A 16,414-nucleotide genomic window follows, 5' to 3' on the forward strand; every position below is an offset into this window, starting at 1 on the left:
AATTGCGGAACTTCTCCTGATTACATGAGTCCCTGGCCTTTTCACGATTGTCGCCCACTCAGTGTATTTTTCTGGTATTAACACAGACGGCAGTTACTGTTAGGACCCTCTGAACTTGTAGGGACGCCGTAGTTGTTTGTGTTTCGTTTTGGTTATGGAAGAAGCCGATCACCACGTGCCTGACCGGCACCTCTCATGAATGGCCGCAGAACGGCGCGCCGATTCGGCTTGCGTAGCCGCTGCGAAGAGGTCAAGAACACAGATATCGGCCGGCTGCGACGACAAAACAAACAAACTGTCCGCAGAGGTTTCACTTTTATGGCGGGGCCTTTCGTGTGCCGTCACAGGCGTCTTCATTCCATTTATGAGACTAGCTAGGACGCTCTGTGCGAAAAGACAGTCAGTGTGCACCATGGTCGCATCATCACATCACTCCCCTAACTAGTTCTCGCACGGGACGTTGAGAGTGGAGCTATTCTGTTTCTTGTGCTGGTGCAGTTTTCGCATTCTGTTTCTGTACAAAGTTTGCGTCACTAGTGCGTCCGCAGCTCGTTTCTCTACAGTCATTAGGTAAGTACAAAACTCCATATAAAGGGCAAAGGCGAGAAGTTCGACGGTGTCCTATTGTATTAGGGTGGTGCATAAGTTCGTAGCGTTATTGTTTTGCAAGTTGATATTCCAGTTGCTATGGGTTTATTTATCGATTGTCATTTTTTATTTTCACTGTTGCTATTTGAGTTTACATACTGTCATTCTGTTATTTGGGGGTAGTGAGTGGCTCTGTGGACGCTTGGAAACTGCGTGCCAAATGGAGAAATCGGAATATTTCCAACTTCTGTTTGAGTTCAGTAGAGGGGTGGCACCAGCGGAGACAGCCAGAAACATTTGTGCCGTGTTTGAGGATAATGGCATTGAACAGAGCAAGGCAAGTAAAGCGCTTTCTCGTTTCAAGGACGATCGTCTTGACATCAGTGGCCCTCCACTTTCAGGAAAACCTCCGGGGATTGATGAAGATCGTTTAAACCCATTAATCCACGAGGATTCACGTCAGGGTACTTGAGAACTGGCAGATGTGATGAACTGTGATCATTCCACCATCGTGCGACATTTGAGTGCACTGAGGGAGGTTCAAAAATCGGGTGTGCGGATACAGCATGCTCTAAGCCAAACCCACAAAAATCAGCAAGTGGCCGTATGTACATCTCCGCCTGTTCGTCATCAATTGACTCGTGAACGACACCGACCAGTCCTCCCATGTATCGTTACTGGTGGCGAGAAATGACATCTTTATAGTAACATAAGGAAAAGAAAGGAATGGTTGACCCTAACAAAGCAGCCATTCCCTGTGCGTATCGACAAAATAAAATCTTATGCATCTGGTGGAACAGCGATTGCGTGGTGTACTACGAATTGTTTCGCCGAGGTAGCCATCACTGCCGACATTTTTTGTCAACAGGTAAGCTGTCTTTCACACGCAGTCCAAGAATAACGACCAGGAAGACTGCGTGAAGTGATGCTATTCCACTAAAACGCCCGCGCGCTTTCTATTAGACTGAAAAAAAAACGCTATACAGGAGTTGGGTTGTCAAGTTATTCTGCACCCATCTTATTCGCCTGACCTTACGCCCTGAGATATTCACCTTTTCCCCCTCTCTTTCGAACAATCTTCTAGGAACATCCTTTCCGGATGAAAACGTACTCCAAACATGACTCGACGAGTTCTTCTCTTCAAAGCTACGTGATTTCTACAGTCACGGAATCGAAACTTACAACAGCATTGGCAGACTATTGTAAGCAGTGAAAGGATATATATTATTGATGACTGAAGTCTCTGTTATATATATATCTGTTGTCTTTATTTAACTTATTGGAAAACGCTATGACCTTACATTACATTTGGCATTAGGATGATTTAATGTAGATGTTCATCTTCCCTGCGAAAATTGTTTTAATCTGTCCTTTTGTCAACACGATGCACAAACATCTCTCACGGGGCAAGGGGAACACTGCTTAGGGCACTAGACTAGCATTTGGGAGGGGCTGGGTTTGAAGTCCCACACGGTCAACCAGATTTACCTCTTATTTCGTGAACCGTTCAAGATATCTAAACGAGATTTTTCGGATTTGGAACAGTACACTTTTTTTGACGGTATACGAAAGCTCTGTAAAAGGTGGTAATACCAATACGGACAATATTAGTAGCTTTAGATACAGGCTGTGGAATAATGGCTGGTTATTACAACATTAGTGTGACAGCAGTCAGCATGAAGAATGCAGATGTAAGCGAGGGAGATAGAATGAAAACGACGAAGACAGGATGTTAGTAAAATGTGGTCAATTAATTTGAAAGAGGCGGATAAAATAAGTAAGACAGACGTTAGAAAGAAAAAAGTAAACAGGGAAGAAACGAGGATTCCTTTGCTGAAAAAAGCCGTGTTTTTCATTGTTGTGACGGAGTTACTGGACACAGTGATGTAACAAGTTCGGTGATATAAGGTACGTTATCGCTGGCATTGCAAACATATGAAAAGTATCCGACAAATGAGGTAAAACTGTTTGTATTGGTTGCATGAGTTTACTGAACAGTTCTGCCAACAGCTTAGTACTTTGATAAAAAAACATCTATACCAATAGATAACAATATAAATTGTTTGAACTGTCCTTTATGATTATCCTACGCTACGCACACGGTGACAAAACATACCGTTAAATAATCTTGATATGATACCTATTGTGTAAAACAGAATATATAAAAGGAACCGAGATTGTGGAGCATGTACCTGAAGAGTAAAATGTCAGTGTAACCACAGACAGTATACACGTTATTAGCTAGCATCAAATCAGAAAGGGCTTAGTAACTTAAGTATTTTGATGACAAAGAAAACCAGAGCACTTGTTGGTTTTCAAAGGGCGTTGCAAAAGGTGATTTTGCTGTGTTTCTAAAAAACTACAGGAAAACAGATAGTTGTCTCAGTCTTCTTGATTTCATCTGAATGAGGCAGAAAGGATTATCCCTGATGCCCATATGACGCAAGTGGGAAGATAGGCCTTCATACTTAGGTAGTTATTTGCTTCCTGCTCACCTGAAATTTTCGGAATCAGGGGGAATTCTTAGTTACTGGTTCAATCGCAGCTTATGGCAGACTGAAGGCGCCGATCCTCTGGCCGTTCTTTCTCGGACAGTTTCCGTATTCATAACTTGAAATGCGAGCATATAACTTGTTGGAATACCTCTGCTAGGGAACAAGAAATGCACATCCTACTCCCCATTACGCTCAGGGTTGGGTTGTTTGGGGGAAGAGGCCAAACAGCTAGGTCATCGGTCTCATCGGATTAGGGAAGGAAGTCGACCGTGCCCTTTCAGGGGAACCATCCCAGCATTTGCCTGAAGCGATTTAGGGAAATCACGGAAAACCTAAATCAGGATGGCCGGACGCGGGATTGAACCGTCGTCCTCCCGAATGCGAGTCCAGTGTGCTAACCACTGCGCCACCTCGCTCGGTGCCATTAGGCTCAGAAAGCTTCCATATCAGTGTACTGAAATCGAAGAATAGTAGAAATACTGGTGTCCTTCACCAACTGGGGGAATTCTACGTAATGTGTGGACCATATCGAGGAGATTCGCACTCCTCTTCGTTTATTTTGGAGTGATTCTCTTATAATTTCCAGAATTTGGATGTTCATTTCAGTATGCCACTCCAGGTTTTCACTGAAATGAAATACACTTTTTAAGTCTGGTTCTTCTATACGTAGCTTTTGGAGCCCTGAATAACGACCACATTTTAGAGCTTGTCGGATGTGGGGACAGACGAAGTTGCTTGAAATATTTCTGATTGGGGACAAGGAATGTTCAGCCTATCACGTAAGTCACTTGATATCGACAGCCATCAGAAAACATATGAACAAAGTGCGAACAGTATGGAGTAAGACAGTTTTGGATTTTGAATGGTTTTCTGAATCGCTTGAGACGGATTCCGGAAACCTTCACACAGGACACGACCGATCTCCTTGCCCACCTTAGTCCAGAGCTCGTGTTCAGTATCAAATGACCTCATCAGGAAGGATACGTTAAGCGCTACTCCTCCTTCCTCCAAGTGTCTTACCACCATCTTACGGTGGAAGATATATTTGGTGGTGATCAGTCCGTTGGATGAAAGGAAGGAAGGAAGATCACAGTATATCATCCAATTATTTTTTTTTCCAAAGGGACCTCCTCTGAGTTCTCCTTGAGCAATTTAGGGAAACAGCGGGAAATGAATCCTTAACGACCCCAGACGGGGGGTTGCGCCCTGTCTCGCCAGTCTAAGGTCTGAACCACTGCGCTAGGTAGCTCGAGCCATCCACCAATCTGGGCCAATGTTGAGCTTCTCCTGAGTAGTAGGTAGCATTCCGACTGGCGTATTTCACAGTCAGTCTGCTTCCAGCACCGAACGCTGGATGGTATGTTCACACCAGAAGGACAATGATGGTTTATGGAGCATTTTAGTTTGCCATATCCATTCAGTGACGTAGCTGTCCCAACTGTGGACTCTACATTCAAAGACGATAATCTCTTAATTCACATTACTGGAAATGTTAAGATTGCTTCGATGCTAATGAGGGTGAAGTGATTTGTTCTTCTGAACTCTTTATTCCTCAGAATCGATTAGCATCGGGACATTGTGATAGGTATCTCCCACGGAATATGATATATTTGTTTGAGAGGAATGGTGTATAATTTTATTGGATGTATGCATTACTATTCTTGTTTACGTCGCCCTAAGGTCACGACGCTGTGCTGGCGCCTCAGTTTCAGATTTGGTGTGACTATCGACAACATCATTAATATCACGTCGTATCGCCAAGATTAGTTTCGTCGTATCTGATGATTTTTTAAATATACACTCCTGGAAATGGAAAAAAGAACACATTGACACCGGTATGTCAGACCCACCATACTTGCTCCGGACACTGCGAGAGGGCTGTACAAGCAATGAACACACGCACGGCACAGCGGACACACCAGGAACCGCGGTGTTGGCCGTCGAATGGCGCTAGCTGCGCAGCATTTGTGCACCGCCGCCGTCAGTGTCAGCCAGTTTGCCGTGGCATACGGAGCTCCATCGCAGTCTTTAACACTGGTAGCATGCCGCGACAGCGTGGACGTGAACAGTATGTGCAGTTGACGGACTTTGAGCGAGGGCGTATAGTGGGCATGCGGGAGGCCGGGTGGACGTACCGCCGAATTGCTCAACACGTGGGGCGTGAGGTCTCCACAGTACATCGATGTTGTCGCCAGTGGTCGGCGGAAGCTGCACGTGCCCGTCGACCTGGGACCGGACCGCAGCGACGCACGGATGCACGCCAAGACCGTAGGATCCTACGCAGTGCCGTAGGGGACCGCACCGCCACTTCCCAGCAAATTAGGGACACTGTTGCTCCTGGGGTATCGGCGAGGACCATTCGCAACCGTCTCCATGAAGCTGGGCTACGGTCCCGCACACCATTAGGCCGTCTTCCGCTCACGCCCCAACATCGTGCAGCCCGCCTCCAGTGGTGTCGCGACAGGCGTGAATGGAGGGACGAATGGAGACGTGTCGTCTTCAGCGATGAGAATCGCTTCTGCCTTGGTGCCAATTATGGTCGTATGCGTGTTTGGCGCCGTGCAGGTCAGAGCCACAATCAGGACTGCATACGACCGAGGCACACAGGGCCAACACCCGGCATCATGGTGTGGCGAGCGATCTCCTACACTGGCCGTACACCACTGGTGATCGTCGAGGGGACACTGAATAGTGCACGGTACATCCAAACCGTCATCGAACCCATCGTTCTACCATTCCTAGACCGGCAAGGGAACTTGCTGTTCCAACAGGACAATGCACGTCCGCATGTATCCCGTGCCACCCAACGTGCTCTAGAAGGTGTAAGTCAACTACCCTGGCCAGCAAGATCTCCGGATCTGTCCCCCATTGAGCATGTTTGGGACTGGATGAAGCGTCGTCTCACGCGGTCTGCACGTCCAGCACGAACGCTGGTCCAACTGAGGCGCCAGGTGGAAATGGCATGGCAAGCCGTTCCACAGGACTACATCCAGCATCTCTACGACCGTCTCCATGGGAGAATAGCAGCCTGCATTGCTGCGAAAGGTGGATATACACTGTACTAGTGCCGACATTGTGCATGCTCTGTTGCCTGTGTCTATGTGCCTGTGGTTCTGTCAGTGTGATCATGTGATGTATCTGACCCCAGGAATGTGTCAATAAAGTTTCCCCTTCCTGGGACAATGAATTCACGGTGTTCTTATTTCAATTTCCAGGAGTGTATTTTACCTTTAAATTTATGGTTTTTAGATACTCTGTTGTATTTAACTCAATGTAGTCTCTCTATATAAAAGGAATGCCCTGACTGACTGGTACACATCGCCCAGAGCAAACAGCTGAGGATAGAAACTTGAAATTACGAGGGGGTGTTTATCTTATACTGTAGGCATCGTTTAACAAGGAGTTTTTTTTTTAATTCCATCCCTATTTGGGTGAACTAGAGGATGAAAGGCTTTTTTTAAAAAATGTCACTATTAAAGGCTATTTTGAAGCCAGATCTACGAAAATTGGAATTTGGTTTCTCTGTCAGGAATAAAAAGTACATATTTCAGTATTTTTGGAAATTCAACTTCTGAGAAATGGAATAGGGGATGAAAGTATTTCTGAAAATAAATCATTGTTAAATAATTACTGAAGCGTTTTTAAAAGCTATAAATGCGAAAACTGATATGTGACTTCTCTGTTAAAAATTTAAAAAAATATGTGTTTCAGTGTTTTGGAAATTTAGGACCTAAGGTGGTGAAATAGAGGATGAAAATTATTTATGAAAATATTTCCTTATATTAAAACAATTTTAAAGCTAAATCAATGAAAACTTGTATTAGTCTTCCCAGTTAGAAATAAAGAAATGTGTGTTAGGGGATGAAAGCTTCTATGGGAATATGACCACTAGAACTAAAAGGCAGGATTAACATAAACCTCTGTCTCCATTAGCCTTAATTAGCTTGAAAGGTTTAGAAGGTATTGCAATTTCTGAACTCAATCAAAGAAAGTTATTTACCTGTCGTCACGACGAATCGGCTTTGTCAAAATTGCATATAAAAGAAACTCTTCTTTAATACATTATTTTTTCAGTAGGCCTAGTATTTGTTCACAAAATTATTTTTTCTGTGATTACTACGCAAACGCGAGCGAAGCAGTGGGCGCTAAGTTAGTATGGTATAAAAAGAGTGCAGCTCTCCTTAACCTGAAAGTTGTTTTGACTTCATCAGTCTCTTATTAGGCATAGATCTAATGGAAATAATATGTCCTTGCCTTCCTCTTAACTTTGAGCTGGCTGATCCAGCCAATTGTAGGCAGTCTACAGACTGAGATGGACTTACCGAAGGCAGTCATTAATATTTCATACATAAAAATTAAGAGAACAAGACTGAGTAAGTGACGAAAGGATAGCTTTCTATGAGTCCGGGCGTGGAATGTCAGAAGCCTGAACGTGGTAGGTAAGCTACATTATCTGAAAATGGAAATGCAAAAGCTCAATCTAGATATAACGGGTGTCAGCGAAATGAAATAGAAAGAAGACAAGGATTTCTCAGCAGATGAGTATAGGGTAATATCAACAGCAACAGAAAATGGTATTACGGGAGTAAGATTGGACCGAGCGAGGTGGCGCAGTGGTTAGCGTACTGGACTCGCATTCGGGAGGACGACGGTTCAAACCCGCGTCCGTTCATCCTGATTTAGGTTTTTCGCGATTTCCCTAAATCGCTTCAGACTAATGCCGGAACGATTCCTTCGAAAGGGCACGGCCGAATTCCTTTCCCATCCTTCCCTAATCCGATGGGACCGATGACGTCGCTGTCTGGTCCCTTCCCACAAATCGACCAACCAACTGGAATACGATTCGTTATGAATAGGAAGGTAGGAGAGAGAGTGTGTTACTGTAAGCAGTTCAGTGATAGAGTTGTTCTCATCAGAATCGACAGCAAACCAACACCGACAACAATAGTTCTGCCATACATGCCGACATCGCAAGCTGAAGATGAAGAGAGAAAGTATATGACGATATTGAACGAGTAATTCAGTACGTAAAGGGAGATCTAAATCAGTCATGGAGGCCTAGTAGGAGTAGAAGAAACGGGTACGGGAGAATATGGGCTTGGTGTAAGGAATGAGAGGGGAGAAAGACTAATTGAGTTTTGCAATAAATTTCAGCTAGTAATAGTGAATACTCTGTTCAAGAATGACAAGAGGAGGAGGTATACTTTGAAAATGCCGGGAGATAGAGAAGATTTCAGTTAGACTACATCATGATTAGGCAGAGATTCCGAAATAATATGCTGGACTGTAAGACGTACCCGGGAGCAGATATAGACTCGGATCGCAATTTAATAATGATAAAGAGTAAGCTGAAGTTTTAAGAGACTAGTCAGGAAGAATCAGTAGCAAAGAAGTGGGGGACGGAAGTACTGAGGAATGAAGAAGTACGCTTGACGTTCTCTAAGGCTATAGGTACTGCGATAAAGAATAGCTCAGTAGGCAGTTCAGTTGATAAGGAATGGACATCTCTAAAAAGAGCAATCACAGAAGTTGGAAAGAAAAAAATAGGTACAAAGAAGGTAACTGCGAAGAAACCTTGGATAACAGAAGAAATACTTCAAAAATTTTCAAGGAAATTCAGGAATACAGAAACACAAGTCACTGAGGAACGAAATAAATAAGAAGTAAAGGTAAGCAAAGGCGAAATGGTTGCAGGAAAAATATAAAGGAATCGAAAAAGAAATGATTGTCAGAAGGACCGACTCAGCATCCAGAAAAGCCAAAACAACCTTAGGTGACATTAAAAGCAAGGGTGGTAACACAGAGTGCAATGGGAATTTCACTGTTAAATGCGCAGGAGAGAGCGGATAGGTGGAAAGAGTACAATGAAGGTCTATATGAGGGGGAGACTTGTCTGATGTGGTTGAAGAACAAACAGGAATCGATGGGGAAGAGATATGAGATCCAATATTAGAATCAGAATTTAAAAGAGCGTTGGCAGACTTGAGATCAAATAAGGCAGAAGGGATAGATAACATTCCATCAGAATTTCTAAAATAACTGGAGGAACGGCAAAAAAATGACAATTCATGTTGGTGTGTAGAAATGTATGAGGCTAGTGATATACCCTCCGACTTTCGGAAAAAATATCGTCCGTACAATTCCGGAGACTGCAAGAACTGACAATCAGCTTAACACTCAAGCATCCAAAATGCTGACGAGAATAATATACAGAAGAGTGAAAAAGAAAATTTAGGATGTGTTAGATGACGATCAATTTAGCTTTAGGAAAGGTAAAGGCACCAGAAAGTCAATTCTGACGTTATTGTTGATAATGGAAGGAAGACTAATAGAATTTACCGACATGGAAAAAGCGTTCGACAACGTAAAATGGTGCAAGATGTTCGAAATTCTTTGGAAAGTAGGTGTAATCTATAAGGAGAGACGGGTAATACACAACATGTACAATAGCCAAGAGGTAATAATATAACTGGAAGATCAAGGACTAAGTGCTCGGATTAAAAAGGGTGTAATAGAGGGATGTAGTCTTTCTCCCCCCCCCCCCCCCCCCCACTCTGTTCAGTCCATACATCGAAGAAACAATGAAGGAAGTAAAAGAAAGGTTGAACAGCGGAATTAAAAATCAAGATGAAAGAATATCAATGATACGATTGACTGATGACATTGCTAACTTGAGTGAAAGTGAAGAAGAATTACAAGATCAGGTGAATGGAATGAACAGTCTACTGACTACATAATGTGGATTAACAATAAGTCGAAGAAAGACGAAAGTAAGGAGAAGAAGCAGAAATGAGAACAGCGAGAAACTTAACATTAGGATTGATGGTGACGAAGTAGACGAAGTTAAGGAATTCTGCTACCTGAGTAGTAAAACTACCCATGACGGACTGAGCAAGGAGGACATAAAAAGCGCTTTGGCACCGTAACCGGCATTCAAGCCAGTGTAACTCACGAGTTGAAGAACATTCCAAACAAGGACTTTTTTTAAAAAGTTTCACATGGTTGTACCAATATTCTGTGCGTTGTACTCAAGTTAGGGGGGACTATGTAGAACATCTAAAGCATTAAAACCACCATCTTAAGTTTTTTTTTTATTACTCTTGCCTCGAAATTTTTGGACTGACGCTGTAGGTTGAGGAGTATTGACTGGTTATAATAATGTGACAGCAGTGCGCACGAAAAATACAGAGGAAGAGAGCGAGTTGGAAGGATAAGAGAATCCAACGGTGAAGACGGAAAGAAAGCTAGTGAAATGGGGTTAACTGATTTGAAACGGAAGGACAAATAAATAAGGCAGACGATAAAATAGAAAAAAATAGCGAGAGAAGAAACGAGGATTCCTTCGCTGAAGAAAACCGTTTGTGGCAACATTGATACGTAGTTACTGAGAACGGAAATGCCAGAACTTTTTCTCAAATCAATTGTGCTGCTCGATCACACATATAAACTACGTCAAGTTTGTTTCGGAATCGTGGAGCAGCAACGGAAAAGTAACCAGATCGAATCTTTAATAGACAGACTGCTGAGATGATAGTAATTTGGTTTACGAGGCGAAGGCAGTGAGGAGAATACAAGACCTCGTAGAGAGAACACAGTGAATGGCAGACATGCTACTTGCCTGATTGCACCGAAAATAATTGACTATATGAGGCAGTAACGTGAGCAAAGAAATGAATATTGCCAACATTGTGGACACAAACACTCATGACTTTCCCAAAACGGCAGGAGCTTTCATTGCTCATGCCATGTTGATTTATGTAAATCAGTGTTAGCTACGAGTGGCATGTGACTGAACAAACCCTGTTTTAGTTCTGGTAATTATATCACCACTGAATATAAGAACTGTCTTATGTGTTGGAACCGTGCTTCCACACGACTAAAGAGTTATCTATGATGACAACGTTTTTTGACTTAACAAGACGTACCGTCCACAAAAAGGGGAGACGTACACTCGAGGATATGAATATTGACCAGCTCCCGGTGAAACAGTATGCACATTGAAAATATATGCTCGCACATAGTGGCGAACTGGGATGATGTAAACAACAGACGTAGATTGGAACTGAAATGGTGGTAACACTGCTGTGGAGACACTATGCCATGGAATCTACACGTTGTTGACATACCTACCGGCGTACGCACAATCGAGGGAAACACAGTCACTTGTGAGCGAGCGATCTAACGTAACGGTGTCACTATGTTTTCGAAACAGGGACAACGGAGTTGGATCAAGATGGAATGTGTCAGAGGTCGTACAGCACGACAGTATCACCTGCGACCAGCTTTGCGAAAAAGGCAGTGCGCGGGCGCATACAGCGCAAGCTGTGGCTGCTGTGTTCGGTCGATGGGACTGTGAAGTACTGTACCATCCACCATACTCCCCGGAGTTAAGTCCTTGTGACTTTGATTTGATTCCGAAGATGAAGGAACCGCTTCGTGGCATTCGCTTCAGAACTGTTCCAGAGATTCGACAGGCAGTAGGCCGCTCCATTCGCACCATCAACAGAACAAGTTCTGCTAACGGTATACTACGCCTTCCACATCGCTGGCAACGGGTTCTACACAACGCTGGTGAGTACTTTGAAGGACAGTAACAGGTGCAAACATGTAACTCTTTTGTATCGGTTGTAAATAAACAGTTTCCACTATTTACGTTCCAACTCTCGTACATATGTTCCAGTCTACTTTATTTAAGTGCACCAAAGTCTCGTTGAGCAATTAAAAGATTTCTGCTGCAATTTCATTCAGCACAATTTGAATACTTATTCCTTATCGTTTGGTCTCAGAGTTTTTTGACTAATCACAGGCTAAAGGTATTCCGTTACACGATTACTGATGGAGACTGCTTTTCTCGACAACGCTGGATTAACTCTAAAGCTGCTTGATGGTGTGGGTGAGATCGCTAAGGAAGGCTGGCACAGTGAGTTGCCTGCTTGAATTGCAGTTGTAGAAGAAAACACTAACGGCGAAGAAGTGAGAGATGGTAGCATACAGTTCCCAATCATCGGACTGTATTCCAATGTCCTGAATTCGATTTCAGACCTTTCCACTGTTTTATTTTTTTTAATTTTATTTATTTATTTCTTATTTATTGAAAAGGTACATAAGATTATGTTGTTGGCGATCCACCTGAACCTATCATCACTGATTTGTTGTTGCTATAGGCCACTACCGGATATCAACGTCATCTTTCGTTTCGTTTCAAAACTCATCCATAACAACGCAAAAATGAAATAGCAAGTCACATTCACCATAACTTTCCTCCGAGCGCAGTAAGATCGTTTCTGCGTTAAAATCACAGCGAGTACGGAAGTGATGTAAACTTTTCCTCAATCAAACACAAAAGGAAGGAAACCTGGAATATAACGTCCTGGCGACGCTAAAATCATTAGAGACAGATCACTAGTTCAGTTATTTGATGATGGGGAAGGAGAACAACTGTCGGTTTCAATGATTCAGGAAGAATGGAGAAAACGTAAATTAGTATAACCTGAACACAAATCTAGTACTGAACTATCTTCCTCAATTCGAAATAATATCCAGTGAAATTCTGGGTGAGTTGGTTTGGATTCTCACGAGTTATATGTACCCGTAGAACAACAGAAGCTTTAAAACGAACGAACTCTGCCGAAAGCGTTAGAGAGAAAAACTATTCATCGTTCTTATTTTATTACCAGAAGCAGCTTTTCACTCCCTTCTGGAGTGTGCACTGATTGGGAACTTCCTGGGAGATTAAAACTGTCAGGCAGGGAGAGGAAAATCCTCGCTTGTCTTCTATAGGCAACGTCATTACTTATTTCGAATCTGATGCCCATTCACCTGTCCTGGATTTGGTATTTACTTCTGCAGCCGGATATCCCTTCAGTTGCCAGAAAATCTTACTTGTCTTATGAGGGAGGAAGCCGTATAAACGGTAATGAAATCACCGCCCTGTATGCTTTCGTATCGAAACTTGTCCGCATAATTATGCACACGCGGTAGAAATGGGGAACCTTCCGACCATTCGATAAAATTTCTACGAAAGCTGGACATAAGATGGTGAATGTACCATGCTGGAGAAACTCAGTCTGCTTGTGAGTCGCTAACCACCATCGTTTAGCTATCGTTCTGTGTATTGCAACATGACAGATGACTGTTGATATCAATAGAGGCAAAATAAAACGAAACCTTTCGAAGTATTAGTATAAAGCTATAGTCTACATCACGAGCTATCCGTATGTATCGTGTTAATCCGAAAAAGCAAAGACCGCCTGTCAACAAGGATTTCTCAGTGTTGCCAAAGGAACTCGAATATGAGGGTTGTTCCGAACGCAAGGTCAGCACCGCCATAGCTAATTGTATGTCGCGCGAACATTGAAAGGCGCATGCACACCTGCTCCGGCATGCCTTGCTCGCCAAACGGCACCATTTGCAATGGTGTTGTCGCAGTGAGCTGTTTACAGTGTCAGTTCAAAATTTTTTAAACGATTGATCTGCACGGTGACTGCGAAATAGTGTTAGTGATTCGTTTTTTGACAGCAAGGAACTTTGCAGCTGCGGAACCTCATCGACAGGTAAGTGAGGCGTATGGTCCCAGTGCGATCAGCGACAGCAAAGTGCGTGAGTGAGAGCTTTTCAGGACGGAAGGGAAAATTTCAATGATGAACCACTGTCAGGTCGACCATCAGTGATCTCAGAGAATTTGGTTAAAGCCATGGACGATTAGATTCGTGAAATCCGACGATTCGCAATTTCAACTTTAGCACTGGAATTTCCGAATGTGTGTAGAACAACTCTGCATAAAATTGTCTGAAAAGTTGCATTTCGCAAACTGTATGTGCGCTAGGTTCACAGGCTACTTACCTAGAAATACAAAATGGAAAGCTAGCTCGTGCTCTTGATTTTTTTGGACCGATGGCGTAAGGAAGGCATCCAATTTTTAGAGAACGTTGTCACAGGGAACGAGACGTGGGTTGCTCACATGACCCCAGTGCCTAAGCGTCAGTCAATGGAACGGCGTCGTCACACGACATCCAATCAAAGTCAAGGCCAAGCAGACAACCTCAACATGCGAGGTTTTGTCAATCGTGTTTTAGGATAGACATAGAGTCTTGTTAGTCGAGTTTATGAAGCAAGGGACAACAATAAAAGCAACTACACTCCTGGAAATTGAAATAAGAACACCGTGAATTCATTGTCCCAGGAAAGGGAAACTTTATTGACACATTCCTGGGGTCAGATACATCACATGATCACACTGACAGAACCACAGGCACATAGACACAGGCAACAGAGCATGCACAATGTCGGCACTAGTACAGTGTATATCCACCTTTCGCAGCAATGCAGGCTGCTATTCTCCCATGGAGACGATCGTAGAGATGCTGGATGTAGTCCTGTGGAACGGCTTGCCATGCCATTTCCACCTGGCGCCTCAGTTGGACCAGCGTTCGTGCTGGACGTGCAGACCGCGTGAGACGACGCTTCATCCAGTCCCAAACATGCTCAATGGGGGACAGATCCGGAGATCTTGCTGGCCAGGGTAGTTGACTTACACCTTCTAGAGCACGTTGGGTGGCACGGGATACATGCGGACGTGCATTGTCCTGTTGGAACAGCAAGTTCCCTTGCCGGTCTAGGAATGGTAGAACGATGGGTTCGATGACGGTTTGGATGTACCGTGCACTATTCAGTGTCCCCTCGACGATCACCAGTGGTGTACGACCAGTGTAGGAGATCGCTCCCCACACCATGATGCCGAGTGTTGGCCCTGTGTGCCTCGGTCGTATGCAGTCCTGATTGTGGCGCTCACCTGCACGGCGCCAAACACGCATACGACCATCATTGGCACCAAGGTAGAAGCGACTCTCATCGCTGAAGACGACACGTCTCCATTCGTCCCTCCATTCACGCCTGTCGCGACACCACAGGAGGCGGGCTGCACGATGTTGGGGCGTGAGCGGAAGACGGCCTAACGGTGTGCGGGACCGTAGCCCAGCTTCATGGAGACGGTTGCGAATGGTCCTCGCCGATACCCCAGGAGCAACAGTGTCCCTAATTTGCTGGGAAGTGGCGGTGCGGTCCCCTACGGCACTGCGTAGGATCCTACGGTCTTGGCGTGCATCCGTGCGTCGCTGCGGTCCGGTCCCAGGTCGACGGGCACGTGCACCTTCCGCCGACCACTGGCGACAACATCGATGTACTGTGGAGACCTCACGCCCCACGTGTTGAGCAATTCGGCGGTACGTCCACCCGGCCTCCCGCATGCCCACTATACGCCCTCGCTCAAAGTCCGTCAACTGCACGTACGGTTCACGTCCACGCTGTCGCGGCATGCTACCAGTGTTAAAGACTGCGATGCAGCTCCGTATGCCACGGCAAACTGGCTGACACTGACGGCAGCGGTGCACTAATGCTGCGCAGCTAGCGCCATTCGACGGTCAACACCGCGGTTCCTGTGTGTCCGCTGTGCCGTGCGTGTGATCATTGCTTGTACAGCTCTCTCACAGTGTCCGGAGCAAGTATGGTGGGTCTGACACACCGGTGTCAATGTGTTCTTTTTTCCATTTCCAGGAGTGTATTTACTCAGGTACGCAGACCAAACTTCAACGTGCAATACAGAATAATCGACGTGCCCTTCTGACGTCTGTAGTGTTGTTGCTGTATGACAATGGGAGACCCCATTCTGCCATTCACACCCAAAATCTGATCAGATCTTTTGAATGACGGTATAGTCCACACTTGTCGCCGAGCGATTTTAACTTGTTCCGCTACTTAAAGGATGTTCTCGGCGGCAAGCGTTTCGCAACAGATGACGAGTTCAAGAAGCAGTTAAAAGACAGGTTATCTTCACAGGCCGCAGACGTCTATGACATAGGGATACAAAAGAATGTACAACTTTATGACAAATGTTTAAACAAGTATGGAAACTATGTAGATAAATAGTTAAACATGTAAGGAATTAAATAAAAATAATTTTTGAAAAATAATCTGTGATGGTTTGTGTTCCATAAAAGATCGGATCTTACTTTCCGAATAACCGTCGTATAACAGAAACTGTAAATAAACAAAGTGTTTCTATTACGACGGTGAGAGCTGTGCACAAATGATAAGAACTGTGAACAGCAGGCCAGTGTGGCCGTGCGGTTAAAGGCGCTGCAGTCTGGAGCCGCGCGACCGCTACGTCGCAGGTTCGAATCCTGCCTCGGGCATGGATGTGTGTGATGTCCTTAGGTTAGGACTGATGACCTTGGATGTTAAGTTCCATAGTGCTCAGAGCCATTTGAATCATTAAAACTGTTAACATGCCCAAACCTGTACGGGTTGAAATTGCGCAAAGTGTAATATGTCAC

The 16,414-nt window shown here is 44.4% G+C and overlaps 1 protein-coding gene across 1 annotated transcript in view; it reads left to right on the forward strand.

The window, feature by feature from the left end:
- Positions 1 to 303: 303 nt before the first annotated feature.
- Positions 304 to 16,414, forward strand: part of LOC124594970 — a 97,561-nt gene continuing 81,450 nt past the window's right edge. Inside the window, exon 1 of the mRNA XM_047133491.1 lies at positions 304 to 570. The gene's annotated coding sequence lies outside the window, so the exon portion shown is untranslated. The remainder of the gene's footprint in view (positions 571 to 16,414) is intronic.

This window comes from Schistocerca americana, chromosome 2 (assembly GCF_021461395.2).
Source record: "Schistocerca americana isolate TAMUIC-IGC-003095 chromosome 2, iqSchAmer2.1, whole genome shotgun sequence".
NCBI classification, from domain to species: domain Eukaryota; kingdom Metazoa; phylum Arthropoda; class Insecta; order Orthoptera; family Acrididae; genus Schistocerca; species Schistocerca americana.